We start from the raw sequence: 23,738 nt of genomic DNA, 5'->3' as shown, positions 1-23,738 counted from the left end.
CGATGGTAGTACGCCAGGAAAGGTGGACAAGCATGGAACCTGGAAGCAGGACGAAGAGGATCTGGGCAGCGCAGGAACAGGATCCAACCGGAATGGGGCTCCAATGGCCAGGAACAGGAACCGGATCAATACGGATTTATCCTCAGGATGGTCATCTGGAGGCAAAATTTGGCAGGTTAGGCTAGACAGGAATACCCGGAGCCAAGAACTGGAGAAACCAGAACATCAGGACACAGGAACTGGAGTACTGGAACATCGGGAACAAGGAACACCAGAACAAGGAAATTCAGGACCATGGAACATCAGGAACAGGTGACGAAGGAGCTCCGACAAAGAACAGGACCAGGAACATCAGACGAAGGAGACCAGGAACATCAAACAAGGAGCCATCTAGATAAGCGAAGACCACAGAGGACTTGACTGGAGATAGAAGCATGGACAACCATGGATCTGGTTTGAAGGCCTCGAGGAAGTGGAAGAGAGCTCTTTTATAGGGCTGGATGAGGAGCAGACTGATGATGTCATCCGGTGGCACAGCGGGCTTTTCCCACCACTGGCCCTTTAAATATTGAAGTGAGGTATGTGCACGCGTGCCTATGCAGGGCCGAAAAGGTGGAGAAGTTGACATTGGCAGCATCCCTGCTGCATGAAGGAGGCAGTCAGTGGCGGCACAAGGGCCGTGAAGATGAGGATGCTAACGGCTCTCATGCTGCTCAGGGATGATCCCGGCAGTGGCTCCTACTGCAAAGAGACAGCAGCGGCCCCTCCTGCCATATACAGTGGTGTCGGGCTGCGAAGCAGCAGCAGCGGTGGTCCGGGGTGGCATAGGCTGTGTCAACAGGGGACCAGTGGCGTCGGCTGAGGTAACTGAGACTGCTCACGGTCAGGACCCGTGAGCAGCAGAGCACAAAAGAAAGCTTCCATATCCCTAGAATTTGGTTGCCTCTGAAACACTCCTTCCCTCCTAGTAAATTGTGGTGACTTCCAACAATTTGGTTCATCCACATACTTGACCCCTGGGGCAATTTCCCAATCTACCCCTCCTCTTGGGAGATCCTATGGCTCTTGGGTCTTCCTGAAGGTCACAGTAACCATAATCTTTCCCTGCCTCTCTCTCTCAAACACATTGTCTGACAACAACATTATGGGGTTGAAACCTCTAGTCACCGGAGTAGGTCATAACCTTAGTAGCTAATACCACCATTCTTTCATTGGAAACTCATGCTTCTTGAGCCCATTTCAGATTAAGCTTACAACAGTGACCCTCACAAGGAAGTCCACTGCAGCAAAGAGTAGGATCCACAGCATTCAGGCAAAAATGCATTGCTTTTCAGGACAATGGGAAAAATCTCTTTAATCCCCTGTAGAAGCAAAGCCCAGAAGTCTCATAACTAACTGCATAAGCAGCCAAAATGGAATCTCTAGCCAAATACAAAATGGATGCTTGACCTTTTTTTTTCTCTGCATGGTATGCAGAAAACTCTACTTTTTTGTCAAATGAGTCAAATGCCTGGCATGATTGCTCTGTATAAACACGTTTATTTGCAGCGTAGCCTTGGAACAAATGAGGACTATGCTCTGGTGCCTAGAAGATTGGATTTTACTGCCTAGCTTGGTAAACCTACCAACCAGCATCGATGAGTTTATCAGCAAGATGTTTGCATCAAACTTACTCCTCAATGTCTCTGTGCCCCAGAGATTAACTGAGAGGTAAAGAAAAAAAGTTGAAGAGTTGCCCACTTGGACCAATCACACTGCTAATTATGAACTTAATTAATTTGTATTAAGTCACTGAATAACGCATATGTAAGCCTTTATAATGTTAAGAACAAAAGACAAGTGGGACATGAAGAACTGAAGCCAAAGCCATGTATCAGCCCGGGTCGAAAGACCACTGCTTTGCTCCAGGAACAGAGTTTGTCCCCAATCAAGCTAATTGCAGTTCATGCAGGGAAAGGAAAATATGGTATGTCCCAGGAGCTGAAGCTGATCCTGTACCAGCTGTCTTGCTTGAGACTCCCCGGACAGACCAAATGGGTGAGGTTCTAGGGATTTCTTTAAAATCTTACTTGTGGGAACCAGATGATATCAATTAACTACTGAATGGAAAATTAGTTACTTTGATATGAGAGGGGCTTGCTGATTGTGTAATAGTTTGCATATTTCATAAGAACAGAGTATTTTCTTATCTTAAAATTTTGCTAGTATGTAATCCTTCCCCTGACAATCCCTAAGTTGTTGTGCTGAACTCCTGGTAATCAATGTAATCCTATTGTTGCGCAGCGCGGCCGCACAACCGCAAAACCAGCCCGATTTACCGACTCGGCCGGATCCGCAGTCAGGCAACGGGGCATCCGGGACATCTCCTGCAGGACCTCCGACGTCGTTGAATGCGGGCATGGGCAGGCCCCTAGGCACTCGCCCTGCCTCTTAAAGGGGCCAGGGACCAGGAAGTGTCTCAACCCCAGGAAGTGACATCAGTGACAGCTTCCCTTAAAGCCTGGGACGTGCCTGCCAGTATTTGCCTTGCAACAAGTCTTCCTGCTAGCTGTCCTTCTGTGGTTGTTGTGACATGGATTGCCTGACTCTGCCTGTCTGTCTGTCTGCTCCCTGCCTCTAACCCGGATCGCCTGACTCTGCCTGCCTGCCTGCCACCTGTTCCTGACCTGGTTTGCCTGACCTTGCCTGCCTGCCTGCCGCCTGCCTCTGACCCGGATTGCCTGACTTTGCCTGCCTGCCTGCCCTGATTCGGATTACCTTTTGAACTTTGCTTGCCTGCCTGCCGTCTGCCCTGATTCGGATTGCCTTTTGGACTTTGCCTGTCTGCCTGCCGTCTGCTCTAATTTGGATTACCTGTTGGACTTTGCCTGTCTGCCTGCTGCCTGCCCTGATTTGGATTACCTTTTGGACTTTGCCTGCCTGCCTGCCACCTGCCTCTGACCCGAATTGCCTGACTCTGCCTGACTGCCGCCTGCCCTGATTCAGATTACCTTTTGGACTCTGCCTGCCTGTCTGCTGCCTATCTTTCACTCGGATTGTCTGACCAGCCTGTTTGCCTGTCGCCTGCCCTGATCTGGACTACCCGGGACTCTGTCGATCCTCTGACCAGTTTCTGACACCAGGCTGTGACCAGATTACTTCCTATCAGGTGAGGGGATTTCCCGTTGGGTCATCTTCTGATAGCCCTATCTCACCTCGGTCTAAGGGTCCACATTCCGGCTGGCAATAGCCAACAGCTATCCCTAATAAAATTCCATAATGTAAGATAAATGGTATCATGCTAATATTTAAAAGGTTCAGATTAAAATAAAAACATATATATTTGGTGTATAAGATTTATATGCAAATTACATACTATACTCCCTCTACTATGTCTTTATCTGATCAGCCCAATTGGGCTCAAGGAGCTTACTCTAATCTCATTCAGGTCCATTTGGCTCATCTTCATCAAGGGAGAACTGCTACCCTTTTGGGCTCCTCATCTTACTGCAAAGATATCCCAATGGACATCTCAGTTCCTTGGATGATAAGATGGCTACCTGACTAGGCACCAGCCTTGGATTCAGTTCTTCCCTGACAGTGGCTCTATAGCCATTTCGGTTACTTACATGGCCAATGGTAGGCCTCACCTCTTCCAATGATTGGGACTTGCTTGCCATCAGTTCGATGTGAACCTGCATGCTGCCTCATAGATCCTGTTGGGCTCCTCCATCATTCTCTGGTGATCTCCTGTCATTGCAATACAGCAAGGTTCAGCTGTTTCTCTGATCCCTTCCACTCCTTCTCTTCAATGTGATGCTCGCTAAACTCTCTGTGTGTAAAATCCAGTCTCAGAGGGAGTGCTGCACACACTGCAATATGCACACTGGGGCAGATTTTAAAACCTGCGTGCGGGCGCAGATTTGTTCGCGCAACCCGGCACGAACAAATCTACTCCCAATTTTATAATATGCGCTTGCAGCCGCACGCATGTTATAAAATCCAGGGTCAGCGCGTGCAAGGGGGTGCACAATTGTACAACTTGCGTGCGCCGAGCAACTTGCAGAGCGACCTCGGAGGGAACTTTCCTTCCGCCCCCCCCCTACCTAGAACCCTCCCCCTTACCTTTGTTGAAGAAGTTACGCCTGCCTCCCGGCAGGCGTAACTTCCACGCACCGGCCAACGGCCGGCCCGCGATCCCGGGCAGAGTGGCAAATAGCCGCTGTAACTGAAGGCTCAGGCCACCCCCCAGCCCCACCACAGACCACCCATGCCCCGCCACCTTTTGCAAGCCCCGGGACATACGTGCGTCCTGGGGCTTGCGCGCGCCACCAAGCCTATGCTAGATGGGTTCGGGGCAGGCAGGGGCAGCTTACTTTTCACTTTAAACTCCATTCTGCCAATCTCAATTATGGACAACTCTTGAATACATGCAGCTCTCCTGGATTGGGAAACACATCTCTCCTTCTCCAATGAAATCTGGAGGCAACTCTCCTTCAGGAAAACTCTGTCCAGTTTAATTGGCTCACAAATGGCACTGTCCAGCCTTGGTCACCACTGTTGCTCGCCACACTCCCCAACTATGAACTCTATGAAAACAAAATGGCACTGCTCTTCGATAATGTTTATGTTTATTAACAATTTATTGATCACCAATACCATGACCCTAGGGGATGTTCAAAATTGACATTTATAAAATTTGCAGTCAAACCAAAAAAACAAAATATGACAGATTATTGTTATTTTAAAAAAGATAACTACAATGAAAATTAAAATATTAAAATAAAACAATATCAATAAAATAAAACAGTAAAAACAATAAGATGTGCAAGATTAACAGTTGAAAACTTGATGACAGGAATAGGTTTTCAACAGGGCCTTAAAAGTTTTTGTACAAGTTGTAAGCAGGATATCAACAGGCTTACGTTTATGATGATTCAGTCCTTGTTGACAGTATTAGTCACCAACATCCACATAGTACTGCACCCTGGTGATGCCTTCTGCCATGCTGACAAGGAAACTCCTCCTCCACTTCTCATGGTGTGATTCTGATCCACGCAGCCTCAGAATGTCCTTCTTCTTTATCTTCTAGCATGAAAGTCTATTCTTTCCACTTATGCTTAACTATCAAATGGCCATCTTCCTCCCATAGAACTCAAAGGTGTTTCTAACCTTCATGTGCAAAAAATAATGTACACACACATGCAACTCACAAACTTCCAAAAACCATTAACTGTACACTACACCTCTTAAACTGCTTCTGTGTGTTTGCCAATTTTATATAACCTTTTTTCTTCCTTTCCCTTAACTCCCAGTTCTTGGGGTCTCTGATTAAATACAAGGTGAACATGTTTAAGACTGATATCTGTCACAATATGGAAATGATATGCTGCACCAGGCAAAACAGAGCTGCTGAATGCTTGTCTAAAGAAATGTTTATGGTCCTTATCCAATATTTAAGAAACGAGAAAACCTTTAATCTATTACTGCCTCTGAAGAAGATACGAATTGTACAGTGTGTTGGGCAGAGCAATGCAATGCATCACATTTTCAGAACAGTGAAAGGACTCTCCATATTCTCTGGGACAAATATTTAAGATAAGTAATTCAAGCTTGTGTTACTTTATATTTTTAAATGCATCAAAAGAAATCTTTAAAAAAATGATTTTGAATAAGGCACATTGAAGTTTTGATAGTAAAATATAATGCCCTGGTGCTCTCATTTGAATTTATAAACACATGTGGAACATAGCTGAGCAAATAGAATATCACTCAAAAATATGAAGGTCTCTATTCAATCCTTCTAATATTATATTTGTATTATTCCCTTGGTTTGTGGTTTTTTGAGCAAATTTACTAGTGGGGTATTATATGGTTATTTTTGTGTGATTGAATAGTTAATGGCACAGTTCACATCAGTTCTTATCACTACAAGTGACTCTCACAGTTCTCAGTTTTCCTCTATCAGTGCAAGGGTCTCATTTTACCAGAGCAAGGGAAGCACTCACCCTCCAGGGCCTGGATAAATGAGATTCCCAAGTGGGCAGGGACATTCTTGTATTGGCAGAAAAAACTCCTCCATGCTGGCCAGAAAAATGAATAACACAGTCTCTGCACAGAGTCCCCATTTTGACTTTTCCCCAGGGGTGGAGCCTCTAAGTGGGGTCCTCAGAAGTAGTTCAATTTTGGTCTTACTCACAGCTCGTCAGATGTCTAATCTTCAAATCCTTTGATGGAAAATGATCCACTCAGGAACACACAGTTCTCAGATCATTGTCAGATGTTCCTCGTTTGGGATAGGAAGGGGGCAACAAAACATTTCCTTCCAGGTCCTTTAACCAAAAGGTATTTTCCCAAACTGAGTCTAAAAGCCACCAGAAGATTCCTTGCAGTGGGTCACTTCTGTCCTCCAGGAGAGTCTTCCCTATCCTGGCCCCCAAGGGAGAGCTCTCTCCAGGCAACACCCAGGGGTCTCACCAGGCTTCTTACAAAGAAAAATTCAGAAAAGTCCCAAAACAACCCGGAATGCGAACCATACCAGCCAGTAAGAGGACTGGAATGGCAGCCTCCTAATCTCTCTCAGAGACACCAGGCTGGGGTGCCTAAGCCCCCAAAGTAGGCTTAAAAATCCAAAACAGGCAAAAGCTCCTGCACCTCCTCTAACTCCAAAGCTTAGACGGCATTGCCCCAAGCTCTCAGGGTGAGTCTGCTTTTTATTACCTCACCAGAGGGATGGTCAATGGGAGGGGCTATAAATGAATGGTGTCTCCCCTAATTACTATTCTGGCTGTTCTAGATAAGGAGTTCACCAGGGCCATACTGGTAATGAATCCCAGGGGGATTATTATAAAAGCACTGGAAAAGTGCCTGAAGAATTTCTTATGTAAATAAAGTAGTGTTTTTTTCATGTTTCTTGTTCAAACAAACTTTCCTTGTGTCTGTTACTTAATTTCATCTCTCATTATCATACCAGAGAAATTCTGAGGTCTGCTCACCCTGAGATTTCTGTTCATTAGCCAGCGGTGGGGGTGGGGCAGGCACTCACAGCAAACTTTCTGGCTTTCTACCCCAACAGACATTTGCAAACTTTCACTCTTTTTTTCTTCACTTTTCCTTTTCTTTAATGCAAGTTACTTGCCTGCAAACATTTACACTTTCGAATAATAGAAGGACTAGGGGGCATTCCATGAAGTTAGCAAGTAACACATTTAAGACTAATCGGAGAAAATTCTTTTTCACTCAACGCACAATAAAGCTCTGGAATTTGTTGCCAGAGAAGGTAGTTAGTGCAGTTAGTGTAGCTGGGTTCAAAAAAGGTTTGGATAAGTTCTTGGAGGAGAAGTCCATTAATGGCTATTAATCAATTATACTTAGGGAATAGCCACTGCTATTAATTGCATCAGTAGCATGGGTTCTTCTTAGTGTTTGGGTAATTGCCAGGTTCTTGTGGCCTGGTTTTTGGCCTCTGTTGGAAACAGGATGCTGGGCTTGATGGACCCTTGGTCTGTCCCAGCATGGCAATTTCTTATGTTCTTATGTTCTTATACTATTCTGAACATGAAGAAATTACTGACTAAATAAACATATTTTTACATATTATTGGTCCAGTGTAGCAGGGAATGAGGCTGTGGCTATGTCTTCTGTTACCTCTTGCATTGATGCTGCTGCTGAAGGCCTTGACCTGATGGCGATGTACGTTGACTGTTTTGCCTGGTGCAGAATATCTTTTTTCATATTCAATGGAGTGACAGGTGTCAGTTTTATACAGGTTTACCTTGCATTTAATCAGAGACCCCAAGGTACATTCAGATGACAGTGCAGCTCTGTATTCCGTTTTATTTTTCTTTATCAGGGAGAACACTTATTCTGTCAGCATTGCTATGTGATAGCACTAAAAGATGCTTGATAACTTTCCATAACAGAGAGAAACGATCCGACCTAGTGAAAGCACATTTCATTTGAGAAATTTCAAACCATTACTTTTCTGGTAATGGTGACATGCCTTCAGTTTGGGTTCCCTGCATTTCTGAGTCCTGCAATGTTTGGTGATTGTTGAATTCTTCAACAGCTGGTCTATTTGTTCAGCAGCTATTACTGATGGAAAACTACTATAAAAGATTTTAAGCATTAAAGCTTATTTCCATTTTTTTTTTTTTAGGGACATCAAGAATCTGAGCTGCTTTTTTCAAAATAGGGTCATGAATTGGGATCTTCTAAAAATATCAAGCAGCTGCAACATAGAAACTCATCACATCTGTGTAAAACTTGTTTACATCTGTTGGTATCAATGTAAATGAATTAATGTATTGCTTAGTTGTGAAACCAGTGAACAGACTCTGGTTTTCTAAGTGGTTTGAAGGATTATCTACATCTATGTCAAGTACTGTAGACTCAGCAATAATACTGGTTTTATCAATTTGCTGAACAGTTTCTTAAAGAATGTGAAAGCCAGAATCACTTTTTACAGAATGCTCTGTTCTTATTGCAAGAATGTGTTCTGTTGCCCAAAAAGAGATAAATACAATTCTGTCTTTGGGTCACAGAGAATCACCCATATTCTCTGCAACTGTGGGTCTTTCCTTTGCTCTTGAGACAAAGCAGAGTTGCCTACCTGTAACAAGTGATCTCACAGGACAGCAGGATATTAGTCCTCACATATGGGTGACATCATCAGGATGGAGCCCAATCACAGAACACTTTTGTCAAAGTTTCTAGAACTTTGACTGGCACCTACTGGGCATGTCCAGCATGGCTCCAACCCTACATCCAGCAGGGGTCCCCCTTCAGTCTCGTGTATAGCAAAAGTACGTGCGAAAAATAAAATAATAAATCGCAAGCGAACCCAACTCTGCGGGGTGGCGGGTGGGTTTCGTGAGGACTAACATCCTGCTGCCTGTGAGATCAACTGTTATGGGTAAGCAACTCTGCTTTCTCACAGGACAAGCAGGATGGTAGTCCTCACATATGGTTGAGTACCGAGCTGAGGATGTCCGAGAAATGCACCAAATGTATCCAAGATGTGCAACAGGCACAACAACAGGGGTGGATTTGGGTAGGAGGGCATCCTGAAAACCCTGAATGGGCCGCTGGTAGGATGTTGGGTAATTAAGCTGAGAATAAGTTGCGTAGCACAGTCTGGCCAAAAATGGAATCTTGCCTGCCAGCCTTATCCAAGCAACAATGGGCTGCGAAGATATGGAGAGAGCTCCAGGTCCCAGCCTTACAAATATCAATAAGTGGACCTGAATGAAGGTGGTCACTAAGGTTGCTACAGCCCTAACAGAGTGTGCTTGTAGCAGAATGCCTGCTTGCTGGTAGCAAAAGAAGATACAGTCCACCAACCAGGAGGAACGGGTCTGTTTTCCCACTGGATTTCCCAATTTGATGTTATTGAAAGAAACAAATAATAGAGTGGACTTCCTGTGGGCTGACATGCGCTCTAGATAAAAGGCTAGGGCATGTTTGCAGTTCAGGGAATGTAGAGCCTGTTCTCCTGGGTTTGAATGGGTCCTTGGAAAGAAAGTAGATAAGATGATGGATTGATTAAGATGAAATTCTGACACTACCTTTGGTAAAAATTTAGGGTGTGTATGGAGGACCACTCTGTCATGTAGAATTTTAGTATAAGGTGGGTAAGTGACTAATGCCTGTTACTCACTAACTCTGTGAGAGGATGTTATAGCGAGAAGAAAAAATACTTTCCAGGTGAGATAGCGGAGATTGCAGGAGTGGAGAGACTCAAAAGGAGGTTTCATAAGACCACGTTAAGGTTCCAAGCGGGGGCTGGAGGGCGCAATGGAAGTTTTAGGTGGAGCAAACCTCTTATGAAGCGTGGGACTGTGTCGAAATAGAGATATCTCCCACGCCATTGTGGAAAGCGGCTACCGCACTGACATGCACCCTTATAGAGGAAGTTTTCAGGCCTGATTCTGACAGATGCCAGAAATAGTCCAGAAACTTCACAGTGGAACAAGTGAAGGGGGTCTACGGACATGGACGAGCACCAGACTGTAAACCTTTTCACTTAGAACGATTAGAGCGTCTCATGGAAGGTTTTTGTGAAGCAACCAGGACTCTGGATACCGATTCCAAAAGGTTAAGGGGTTGGAGTATTAACCTTTCAACATCCAGGCAGTCAGAGACAGGGCCTGGAGGTTGGGGTGGCATAGGCACCCGTTGTTCTGAGTTATCAGAAGTGGATCCTCGCCTAGAGGGATGCACCGGCGAACTGATAGGTCCCGGAGGATTGAAAACCAGACTTGGAGTTGCCAGTGAGAGGCTATCAGAATCATTATGCCCTTGTCCCTTCGTAACTTCATGAGATTCTTCGATATGAGTGGAAGTGGAGGGTACGCATAGAGGAGACCGCTATACCATGAGAGGGCAAAAACGTCCCTCAACTGTAAGTGGTGGCTGTGAGTGAGCGAGCAGAAATTCTCCACTTTGCAGTTGTGGATGGACACAAAGAGGTCTATTTGTGGATATCCCCAATGTTGGAAGATTGTGTCCGCTACCGTGGGGTTGAGAGACCATTCGTGCGGATGAAAGGTCTGACTCAACCTATCCACCAGAATATTGTCCACGCCCTCCAAGTAGGTCACTCAGAGGTACATCGAGTGGGAAAGAGCCCATGTCAATATCTGTGCAGCTTCCTGACTCAGAAGGTAGGAGCCCATTCCCCCTTGCTTGTTGATGTACCACATCACCTCCTGGTTGTCAGTTTGAATCAGGATGGTCCTGTATGAGAGACATTCCTGAAAGATTCTGAGGGCATATCTGATCACCCGAAGCTCCAGGAAATTTATCTGATGTTTGGCTTCCTCTGGAGACCAGGTTCCCTGAGTCTGCAGGCCGTCGACATGAGCACCCCAACCTAGGTTATAGGGTCCATTGTCAGGATAATTTGAGGTTCTGGAACTTGAACTTGAAAGGGAAGGCCTTGAAGGAGATTGGAGAGCAGCATCCACCAGGCCAGTGACAGGCGGAGCTGCTTGGTAACATGGACAATGCTGGACATTGGATAATAAACCTGAGCCACTGGGACTTCAGAGTCCACTGCATGACTCTGATGGTGAGGTGTGCAATTGGAGTGACATGTACAGAGGATGCCATGTGACCCAGCAAAATGAGGAAAAAACAAGCTGTCATGTAATCTCGATCCTGGAGGCATTGCGCTAGGGACATGAGAGTACGAGCTTGATTCTGAGGGAAGAATGCTTTTGCCTGCATGGTCTCCAGGTCAGCTCCTATGAAGGATAGGGCTTGAGACAAACCCGAGAGACAGCAATGTATGGAGAGTTAGACGTAAGGAGGCTAGTGCATCCCTTTGAGTTGGAGCCCTTATCAGCCAATCATCGAGATAAGGGTAGACATGGACGCCTTGACACCTCAGGTAGGCCACGACCACTACGAGGCACTTGGTAAAGGAAGTAGAGTGCCCAAGGTTACCATCCTGAACTTTTCCTTCTGTAGATACTTGTTTAAGGCACGCAGGTCCAGGATTGGACGAATGCCCCCTGACTTTTTTGGAATGAGGAAATACCGGGAATAGAACTCCTGCCCCTGCTGGGAGTGGGGCACTGGTTCTATCACCCGGGACTTCAGGAGGGTTGAAACCTCCTCCTCCAGAAGATAGAAGTGGTCGGATGATCTCCATGTCAGCCGAAGTGGGGAGTCCGCCGGTACATTCAGGAAGTTGAGGTGGTAACCTTGAGTCAGTACAGCGAGTACCCACTGATCTGAAGTGATCGTGTGCCATATGTTGGTGAAGTGGCATTACCGACCGCCGATGAATGTAGGCGGTAGAGGAGGTTGGCTTATGCTCTCCAGCGAGGAATCAAAATCCAGCAGCTGGGCCCGATGGAGGAGCTGGCTGAGTTTTCTGAGGCCAGGATTGTCTGGCCTGATCTTTCTGGTAAGGTCTGGAGGGGCGACCTCGAGTAGCAGGAGGATAATATCTCCGTGGCTTGAAGGACACTGCTTAGAGTCTCTTCAGAATGTCCTTTTAGAGGTGGATGGGAAATCAGAAGGCACCGACGAAAGCTGGTATAGCATCTTATGGTGGACTTTGAGCTGTGCTACAGTCTCCTGGATTTTGTCCCTGACGAGATTATCTCCAATGCAGGGCAGGTCAGCCAACCGGTTCTGTACTTCTGGTCTTAAGTCAGAGGACTTCAGCCAGGCCCATCTTCGTGCACTAATCCCCACTGCAGACACCCTATAAACGATGTCAAAAATGTCTTAGGCAGCGCGGACCTCATGCTTGCCAGCATCTAGACCTTTCTGAGCCAGGGCATTGAGTTGATCCTGAAGCTGGTCGGGTAAAGACTCAGAGAAATCCTGGATCTTCTTAAATAGGTCTCTGTTATACTGGATCATGTATAACTGGTAGGAAGCAATGCGAGAAATACGCATTGAGCCATGGAAAACACAACTGTCAAATGCATCCAGGGACCTCTGTTCTTTAAGAACATAAGAACATGCCATACTGGGTCAAACCAAGGGTCCATCAAGCCCAGCATCCTGTTTCCAACAGTGGCCAATCCAGGCCATAAGAACCTGGCAAGTACCCAAAAACTATGTCTATTCCATGTTACCGTTGCTAGTAAGAGCGGTGGTTATTATCTAAGTCAACTTAATAAATAGTAGGTAATGGACTTCTCGTCCAAGAACTTATCAAATCCTTTTTTAAACACAGCTATACTAACTGCACTAACCACATCCTCTGGCAACAAATTTCAGAGTTTAATTGTGTGTTGAGTGAAAAAGAACTTTCTCTGATTAGTTTTAAATGTGCCACATGCTAACTTCATTGAGTGCCCCCTCGTCTTTCTATTATCCGAAAGAGTAAAAAAACAATTCACATCTACCCTTTCTAGACCTCTCATGATTTTAAACACCTCTATCATATCCCCCCCTCAGCTGTCTCTTCTTCAAGCTGAAAAGTCCTAACCTTTTTAGTCTTTCTTCATAGGGGAGCTGTTCCATTCCCTTTATCATTTTGGTAGCCTTCTCTGTACCTTCTCCATCGCAATAATATCTTTTTTGAGATGTGGCAACCAGAATTGCACACAATATTCAAGGTGCAGTCTCACCATGGAGCGATACAGAGGCATTATGACATTTTCCATTTTATTCACCATTCCCTTTCTAATAATTCCCAACATTCTGTTTGCTTTTTTGACTGCCGCAGCCCACTGAACCGATGATTTCAATGTGTTATCCACTATGACGCCTAGATCTTTTTCTTGGGTAGTAGCACCTAATATGGAACCTAACATTGTGTAACTATAGCATGGGTTATTTTCCCTATATGCATCACCTTGCACTTGTCCACATTAAATTTCATCTGCCATTTATTTATTTATTTATTTATTTATTTATTTATTTATTTACAGTTCTTATATACCGCACAATGGGTAGGGGACTATCCGTCTAGGCGGTTTACATGTAAGTACATTCACAAACAATATTGTACAGTTACAAAGACAGTTCATAAAATCATATACAAAACATATTAAAATTCATAAAATAATCAGATAACTTTTCAGGATCATGTAGTGTAATAAACCTAATATATATTGTATGCTTGAGTGAAGAGATGAGTTTTTAACCGTTTTTTAAATTCTATGCGGCTAGCTGTCAGGCGGATATGTTCAGGCAAAGAGTTCCACAATAGTGGACCGGCAACAGAAAAAGCTCGTTTGCGGGTCAGTGCTAAACTTACAGGGGCGGATTTTCAGAGCCCTGCTCGCGTAAATCCGCCCAAAACCGGGCGGATTTACGCGAGCAGGGCCCTGCGCGCCGGGAAGCCTATTTTACATAGGCCTACCGGCGCGCACAGAGCCCCGGGACTCGCGTAAGTCCCGGGGTTTTCGGAGGGGGCGTGTCGGGGGGCGTGTCGGGGGGCGGGCCCGAACCGCGCGGCGATTTCGGGGCGTGTCGGGAGCGTTCCGGGGGCATGGCTACGGCCCGGGGCGGCCCGGGGGCGTGGCCGCGCCCTCCGGACCCGTCCCCAGGTCGCGTCCCGGCGCGCAGGAGGCCCGCTGACGCGCGGGGATTTACGCCTCCCTCCGGGAGGCGTAAATCCCCGACAAAGGTAAGGGGGGGGTTTAGACAGGGCCGGGCGGGTGGGTTAGGTAGGGGAAGGGAGGGGAAGGTGAGGGGAGGGCAAAGGAAAGTTCCCTCCGAGGCCGCTCCGATTTCGGAGTGGCCTTGGAGGGAACGGGGGTAGGCTGCGCGGCTCGGCGCGCGCCGGCTATACGAAATCGATAGCCTTGCGCGCGCCGATCCAGGATTTTAGCGGCTCCGCGCGGCTCCGCGCGTATCTACTAAAATCCAGCGTACTTTTGTTTGCGCCTGGAGCGCAAACAAAAGTAGGCTATTCGCGCTCGTTTTAAAATCCACCACACAGATTTTACTGTTGGTACTTCAAGAATACATTTATCAATAGAACGGAGCTGTCTGGAGGGTCTGCAGATTCGTAGTAAAGAACATAGCCAGATGGAGTTATTATTGTACAGTAGGTTGTGTATAGTAGATAGAATTTTGTAAGTAATACGGTATGAAATTGGTAGCCAGTGCAGATGTTGTAATATAGGAGTGATGTGTTCTGTCCGGGGTGTATTGTATAACATGCGAGCGGCTGTATTTTGTATCAATTGTAATGGTCGTATAGCTGTTTGTGGTAAACCAAGATAGAGAGCGTTGCAGTAGTCTAGTGAAGATAAAATTAATGCTTGGGTAATCAATCGAAAATCGTTCGGATGAAGGAGTGGTTTAAGTTTCTTTATCATGTATATTTTGTAAAAGGATTTTTTTACGAGTTCAGATATATGATCGGTCATTGTCAATTTTGAATCTATCATTACACCTAGATTTTTTGCATGAGGTTTTATATTGATGAGTTGGTTCTGAAAAGTGAAAGTTGGTGGGGGGCGAAAAGCTGAGTCAGGTACAGTGGATAAGTAAATTAATTCTGTTTTACTTGTGTTTAGTTTGAGTCTATTGTGAGATAGCCATGTTTTTATTGTGGATAAGTATACCGGTATATCGTCTGCATAAATTTTGAAGTTAAGATCTAATCCAGCAAGCAAGCGGCAGAGAGGTAGTAAGTAAAGATTAAATAGAAGAGCTGAAAGTGCGGAGCCTTGTGGTACTCCTGTCTTGGTAGAGTACCAGTCAGAGTAGTAGGGACCGACGGTGATTCTTTGTTTACGATTGGTTAGAAAAGAAGAGAACCATTGTAATGCAAGATCTGTAATGCCAATCTGAGATAGTGTAGAGAGTAAGATGTCGTGGTTTAGCGTATCAAACGCAGCTGAGATATCGAGTAGTACCAGTATATAATTAGTATTGGAATCAAAGCCTCTGATGATTGAATCGAAAGATGATATTAACAGGGATTCTGTGCTGTGACCTTTTCTAAAACCATGTTGATTATTATGTAATATATTGTTTTCTTCGATGTATTCTGATATTTGGTGTAGGACTACAGATTCTATAATTTTTGCAATGGATGGTAATGAGGCAATTGGTCGGTAGTTAGTTAAATCTGTGGGGTCATGATTTTTCTTTTTGGGAATGGGAAGAACAGATGTTTGTTTTAAAGAGTCGGGAAAAATTCCTTGGGATAGAGAGGCATTCACTAGATTTGTGATAGCGGGGGCTAAGTGATCTCTGGAGTCTCTGAGTAAGAAACCTGAACAGGGATTGAAAGGACTATTTGAAGGTTTGGATTTTGACAGTATGTTAATGATAGTTTTGTTAGTAACTGAAGAGAATTCTGGGAAGGTATGGATCATTTGAGGAAAAGCATTGTTTGGAATTGGTAATGAGTTGAATTCTGCAGAGATATCATCTGTTTTGCTTCTGAAGTAGGTGGCAATTTTGTCACAGTGTTCATTGGATGTAATATTTGAGGGTGTATTTTGTATAGTGGTCAAGTCATTCACAATTGAAAAAAGTATTTTCGGGTTACCATATGCATCTTTGATTTTAGCGGTGTAAAATGCTTTCTTAGTGTTGATTATTTGTTTTTTGTACTTTTGTAAATAGGCATAATATTCTTGTTTGCGTATGGGAAGAGGATTTTTCCGCCATCTTCGTTCGAGATTGCGGAGTTTTCTTTTAGATGTTTTTATTGTGTCATTATACCACATAGCAGATTTCTTCCCAGATGTTTTTTGTGGTTTCAGGGGAGCTATTTGATCAAGGGATTCAGTAATTGAGTGATTCCAAAAGGTCAGCATATCTGTTACTTTGGTATGGGGATTTTGGTTAATTACTGGTAATAAGGTGTCAAGAAATAATTCAGAGGATATTTTCTTTCGACGCAGTGATATTGAATTATGTTTATGTTGCATGGATAGGGTTGTATGAGAGGTGTTAATTTTTCCTGTAGCTTTTATGAGATAATGGTCAGACCAGGGAACTAAGGTGATGTGTGAGTTTAGTTCAATAGTAGAGCGATTGTAAAAGATTTGGTCTAAAGTATTGCCTAGTCTGTGGGTAGGTTCGTTCAATAGGGCCTTGCAGTCTTGCAAGGTCCTCCTGTAATTTATCACAATCTGCTTGTGATTTAACTACTCTGAATAATTTTGTATCATCTGCAAATTTGATGACCTCACTTGTCATATTTCTTTCCAGATCATTTATAAATATATTAAAATGTGCAAGTCCCAATACAGATCCCTGAGGCACTCCGCTGCCCACTCCCTTCCACTGAGAAAATTGTCCATTTAATCATATTCTCTGTTTCCTGTCTTTTAGCCAGTTTGTAATCCACGAAAGGACATTGCCACCTATCCCATGACTTTTTACTTTTCCTAGAAGCCTCTCATGAGAAACTTTGTCAAATGCCTTCTGAAATTCCAGGTATGGAAGAATGAGGCTTACAACATCGTGCCTTTTTCTGAGCTGACTCTACATCCACAGAATGGTGATTCAGCTGTGGTTTTTGGAAACCAGGGGCTGTTTGTACTAGGTAGGTGGCATCTGTTTTTCGATTCACTGGTGGTATAGTGCCTGGATGCTCCCAATTCCTCTTCAGCAAGTCTAGGAGGACTTCATGAACAGGTATGCACATGATCTCCTTGGGTGCATCTACGAATTGGAGTACTTACAGCATCTTGTGCCTGGAGTCCTCTTCTGTCTGAAGTTGGAATGGTATGGCTTCAGAGATTTCCTTTATAAAGTGAATAAAGGACAGGTCCTCTGGAGGAGAACGTCTTCTCTCCTCAGGGGGAGATGGCTCTGAAGGTAGATCATCAGTATCCTGGGAAGAATCATCGGTCCAAGGATCTTAAGGTTGATTACCGGCTCCCATAGGATCTCCAGAGGGAAGTAATGGCGCTATTCCTGAAGGATCAGGCCTAGGCACCGACGGCATCGGAGGAGGCACCGATGGCATTGATAGTGGCACCGATGGCATTGATGGTGACACCGTTTGATGCGGTATCGACGGCAGGATAGGTACCGATGGAATCGGTGACATCGATGGGTGAGTCAGTGGCAAGATCCCAGACGGCCTGGGCATAGGTTCCGGCCCCGGTGTTTCCTCGTCCTCCGATGACAAAGGAATCGGGGTGGAAGGCTTTGGACATACCGGTATCCTCGGTTCTACTGGTGAAACGGCACCGATCAACGCATTCACCCTGCCGAATAGCGGTGTGAGTGCCGTGGAAATAGGGTTGGCGACTGGGACTGGCATTGGTACCAGCGTCAATAGAGGTTGGAAGCCCTGCAGTGCCTTTCCAATGGCCTCTTGGATCAACCGATCCAATTCCTTGTGGAAGCCTGGGGCGTGCAAGCCCAGCTCTGGAGTAGGAAGCAGCACTGGCGTAGCCGGAGGGTTCACCGGTGAAAGTGGAGGCGCGGCTCCTGGCACCAATGAAGGTGGGGAATGCCTCAGTGATCGAGTCACAGAGGAAGATAGGGTCTTCTCTGGATGGGATTTCTTTGTCAGTGGCTCTGTCAACACCGATGCGGAGGGCTTGCCTGGATCAGCGGACTGAGCCTTCCGATGATGGTGTTGACGCTTTTCACGATGCTCTCCTCGGTCCTTCTCCGAAGCCAAAGAGGAAGAAGTCAATGCCTTCTGAGTAGTTGGTGCTGGGTGGGCAGCACCAGTGTCCCACTGCTGGAGAGAGGTCAATGGCACCGGCTTAGACAATGTTGAAGCATTCGATGGAATTGGTGGCTTTGCCTGAAATATAATCTCTATCATCTATGAGCGGGCCTTACGGCCCTTCAGTGTCATTTGGGCACATTTGGTGCAAGTTAAGATTTCATGGTCCGACCCCAAACACAACACACAAACCTTTAGCAGGTCTGTGATGGACATTGTCCGAGGACAATCGAGGCACCGACAAAAACCCGACGCCATAGCTTCGACAAAAATTTAGCCACAGTGCGGTCGATGGCTGGTAGGCCCCGAAGGAAAACACGACGGGAATGGACCGCAAATGAGGGTAAAGCCTTACCTTACTACCGCAGACTACGAAATCAATAGAGGGACCCCTATGGGGTAGAATTTTTTGAAATTTTGGAAAGAAGTTCCGTGAGGAAAAATTCCTGTCAGGAATCTCTAAGAGCTCCTTAACCCACATGGCTACTGCTGCACGGAAAAAAAGAGACTGAAGGGGGAACCCTGCTGGATGCAGGGTTGGTGCCATACTGGGAATGCCCAGTAGGTGCCAGTCAAAGTTCTAGAAACTTTGACAAAAGTGTTCCATGATTGGGCTCCATCCTGATGATGTCACCCATATGTGAGGACTACCATCCTGCTTGTCCTGTGAGATGCAATGCATATGAATTGAGAGCCAGCAGCTGATCCAAAACTTCTCCTTCCTTCCTTATCCAGAGGTAGCCGACAAGTAGCCACGTATTTTAAAATCTTTCTGTTGCCATCTTCACAGAACTAACAAAAATCCTTTAGTTGTGCCATCCTCTTTGAACTTTTTGAAAAGTAATTAAAAATAACAACTACAATATAACCAGGATTCATCAACAAAGCGGACAACCCCTTTTCAGTGCATAGGTTAATCAGGTGACGCAAGCATTCCTGTGCATACACAGTCTGATTCTGATCAGAAATAAATTTCTTCAGACCATTTATTCTTCCCATGTACACACTAGCATTATGGATAATCCAATACAATTTCCCCAAGAGATTCCTTTCTTCAAGAAGAAATCTTTTACTAGATTAAATATTCCATTTGTAGTAGACTTGTCATTGCAAACCTGCATTTCCAGCATGCCTAATCTAATTTGTCCTGATCATGGATCAAGAAACTAAACCAATAAGGGATATAATTTATCTCCATATAGATCATTGTTTCCATAATGTATAGGCTTTTTTTCTTTAAAAGGTCATGTATATCATTGATAAAGTGTGGTGCAAGGGCGTTGTTAATTATAGCTATAGTCTTGCAACATCCAGATGCATATTGCTTGGCAAAGCTAGAATCACTGAACATCCTTTTAAATGGTGGAAATAGTGGGCCTGCATGATTGCTGCTGATAACAGCAGCTTGGGCTCATTCAAAAATCCAGTATAAAGTGGCTCAGCTTCAATAGTTTTCTGAGAAAGATCACTTTTTAAACTTGCAAAATGTAATTGGGTCTGCAATTTATCCTCTAGTGCAGTCACTTTCTACTTATGTGATGCACTTTCTATGTGACCTTGTGATTATTTGAAATGTAGCAACCTACTATAAACCAGGTGCAATCCCCATGAGCTTATCATGTGTTGAAGCCTTGCAATGTTTACTGAGTTATTTCTGGATCTGAGTGATGTGTTTTGCACCTGTCAAAAAGGGGTTTTCAACCTTGCAGAGACTGCCAGCTGCAACAGTCAAGGTGAAGAAATATAAAAATATGTCAAAACCCCTGTGTGCTCTCCTGTGAATGAGAAATATTCAGCAAGAACCAGCATCCAGCACTCACAGTGTTAACAAGTTGGGAAAAGGACTGTACCGTTTAGCCTGCCCAAAAAACAGCACTATATAGCCAGCAGAGGAGGAAGCCAAAGAAATGCTGGGAGACCATTTAAGGAAGAACATGTGCGTATCGGATAGCTCTGTCTGTGTGTGAGGGATAAGGATGGCCAGAAGTTGGACCCAGGAAGAGAGGAGTGTATCTGGTAGCTATGCAATCAGTTCTTTTACTGAAGAGCTAATTATCAAGAGGGAGAGACAGAAGTCTGTGCTCTGAGGAAATAGAAAGACAGACAGCCGTTCCTGCTTCATAGCAAGAACAGAGGACAAAGGAGCCAGTAGTTAAGAGACTGAGAGACTTCCTTTCCAGAGATATCTGGGCCCAGGAGCACAAGACTGGATCACCCTCCTAAAGGCTGGGTTAAGTAATCTAAACTTTTCACAGAGTGTATCTTAGCAGAGGAGGGAGAAGGTTTATTTCCTTGCCTTTTGTCATAAATTCAGTATTTCATCTTAACCTCTTCAGCCTATCAGCTGACGTTAAGCATAAATCCTTGCCACGGCCACAAGAGATACGGCAGAGAAAGAGAAGCTGATGGACCACGGCCTTTCTGTAAGAGACTAAAACCAGGCCTTCTTTCTGTTTAGTACCAAGTAAACTATTTGGAGAAACTCCCCAGGAGAGAGAGAGACCTTCCACACACTGCACTGCTCATCTATTTATTTTGTCATCTTGCCAGCTCCACCATCAAGAGGGACTTCTTCATTTTCTTCATTGTTTTTTTATTCACACAATTTTGTGTTTGGGACAGGGTACACCCTTTATAACTGGTTGCACTGGAGTGGATTTCTTTCCTCCTCACCCTTTTATGAGTACAGTACACAGGGATAAAGACAATTTTTGAAAGCTGTGTACATCGCTGCTTTTCCCCCCAACCTTTTTCTATTAGCATTCCTAATTTATTTTTTTTTTACAATCCATATAAGTATATTGGTGCCCTGGCTAATAGGCTATACCCAGTGTTATTTTTGCATTGCCTGATATAAAATAAGAAAACTACAAGTTTATATTCTATTTCACTTCTGATTTCTCCCATTTAATGTACTGGTTGGATTTACTGTCTACTTACCAACTACTTACCACAAGACTAGTAAAAAGGTTAATTACTGTTTTATTCTGGTGTGATGATTTTATCTGGTCTGTGGAGCCACAAGTGAGAGGTTGTTTGGGAAGGGCACAGAATTGTAGTATTGAAATAACTGGGACCCTGTCTCATTCCCCACTCAGGCTATGAACCCGAAGATAAATCATATTAGTAAATAGAATTTCTCATGTGGCACTCTCCATCCCAAGCATAAGGGTAATTCATAGTCTGGACCGGGGGAAGGGGGCACAGAAATATCTATGCAGCAAACTGAACAAAATACAAAGTCACTTCCCTTGCATGATCTTTTAAGAAAGGGATATTCAGCATTATAGCTATCCTCATACAAGCAGCTGCATTTTCTTTATGACATCTTGAAGAATCATAAATAACTAGGTGATTCATAGTGTAAACTTTGAGTTCCACAGAATCCATCGCTGGAATAGTTTCTCTATAAAAATCAGAGGGCTTTATGTTGGACAGGGCTGCAAGAAAACATAGCCACTACATTACATAATACTGTGCTAACCATACGTGGCTGCAAGAACTTTCTCTGTGCTGTCTTTCCCCTCTCACCATAGAGATTCTGTCTTATTCTCTGTGCCCTCTGCCTGCAAATCTTCTCTCTACTTTAAGTCATAAGAAATTGCCATGCTGGGTCAGACTAAGGATCCATCAAGCCCAGCATCTTGTTTCCAACAGAGGCCAAAACCAGGCCACAAGAACCTGGCAATTACCCAAACACTAAGAAGATCCCATGCTACTGATGCAATTAATAGCAGAGGCTATTCCCTAAGTAAAATTGATTAATAGCCATTAATGGACTTCTCCTCCAAGAACTTATCCAAACCTTTTTTGAACCCAGCTACACTAACTGCACAAACCACATCCTCTGGCAACAAATTCCAGAGCTTTATTGTGCGTTGAGTGAAAAAGAATTTTCTCCGATTAGTCTTAAATGTGCTACTTGCTAACTTCATGGAATGCCCCCTAGTCCTTCTATTATTCGAAAGTGTAAATAACCGAGTCACATCTACTCGTTCAAGACCTCTCATGATCTTAAAGACCTCTATCATATCCCCCTTCAGCCGTCTCTTCTCCAAGCTGAACAGCCCTAACCTCTTCAGCCTTTCCTCATAAGGGAGCTGTTCCATCCCCTTTATCATTTTGGTTGGCCTTCTCTGTACCTTCTCCATCGCGACTATATCTTTTTTGAGATGCGGCGGCCAGAATTGTACACAGTATTCAAGGTGCGGTCTCACCATGGAGCGAAACAGAGGCATTATGACATTTTCCGTTCTATTAACCATTCCCTTCCTAATAATTCTTAACATTCTATTTGCTTTTTTGACTGCTGCAGCACAATGAGCCGACGATTTTATCCACTGTGATGCCTAGATCTTTTTCCTGGGTGGTAGCCGCCATCTTTAAAAATGGCACGGGCCAACCAGTGCTCCTACCATGTGACAGGGGCCGGCCAATGGCATGGATATCCTGTCACATGGTAAGGGCAAAGGGCCATCGGCGCCATTTTGATTAGTGGCAGCCGATGGCCCGGGAGCGGGAGATCACTCCCGGGACCCCCACTGGACCACAAGGTACCTGTAAAATGTTTTTGGGAGGGTCGGGAGGGTGGGGGAAGCTAAGGGATTCGTTTTAAAGGGTCGGGGTGGGTTTAGGGGTTATTTTTGTGTGCCATTTTTCCCGCCCTCCCCCAAAACGATAAGAGAACCCCCACAAACAATATCGTGGGGTTTTCCTATCATTTTGGGGGAGCCCCCGATTTCTGACGATTTAGAAAATATCATACGATATTTTCAATCGTCCGAAGCCCGATTCACATCCCTAGTAAATACAGCAAGGGTTATTTTTCCCTATACGCAACACCTTGCACTTGTCTACATTAAATTTCACCTGCCATTTGGATGCCCAATCTTCCAGGGAAACAGATGAAAAATAAGCCACATGACACCTTCCTCAGAACTTGCTAAATACCTCCAACTAACTACCAACTACCACCAACTCACCTACTCTCCACTCCTCTCTCCAAATGCCTGATACACCCTGCCACTGCAGACCATGTCCTCCTCTCTTCCTCCTACCACAGACCTTTTCCTTCTTTTCTTTCACCACCACTACAAACCAAGACCTCCTCTCTTCTTTCCACTGCAGACATTCTCTTTTCTTTCCCCTGCCATGGTAGACTTACTCTTCTTCCTTCGCTGCTGCAGATCAAGTCCTTTTCTATTCCTCCCACTGAAGATGCTCTTGTTGCGATCCTGCTTGTGGCAGGGCCGCGAGCAGGACCTCACCTTTCTTTGGCCAGCCCGGCCCGACACCCGTCGTCATATTGCGGGATTTCCTGCAGCAGCAGGAGGCCACCATCGTACCGGCATGGCAGGAGCGAAGCTGGGGATTCTCTTTGCGGCATTGAGCTGCTCCGGTCCGGCCTCCGTGGTCCTGAGGCCACCATCTTGCCGCTTTTGCGGCTGCCCGAGGATGTGCCTGTTTCCTTCGCCATGGCAGGGAGACGCGGACTTCGGCCCGCACCGTGGCCCGGAGGCCACTGACATCATCTTCCTTGATGCGGCCCGGTGGCCGTAGTCTCTGGAGACTTCTTGCGGCAAGAGCCGCCCCTGGATCTTCTTTTCAGCGGCAGGACACCGCCTCCATCGAC

Source organism: Rhinatrema bivittatum, chromosome 2, assembly GCF_901001135.1.
Source record: "Rhinatrema bivittatum chromosome 2, aRhiBiv1.1, whole genome shotgun sequence".
In the NCBI taxonomy this organism is placed as follows: Eukaryota; Metazoa; Chordata; class Amphibia; order Gymnophiona; family Rhinatrematidae; genus Rhinatrema; species Rhinatrema bivittatum.
This window is presented reverse-complemented; position numbering follows the sequence as displayed.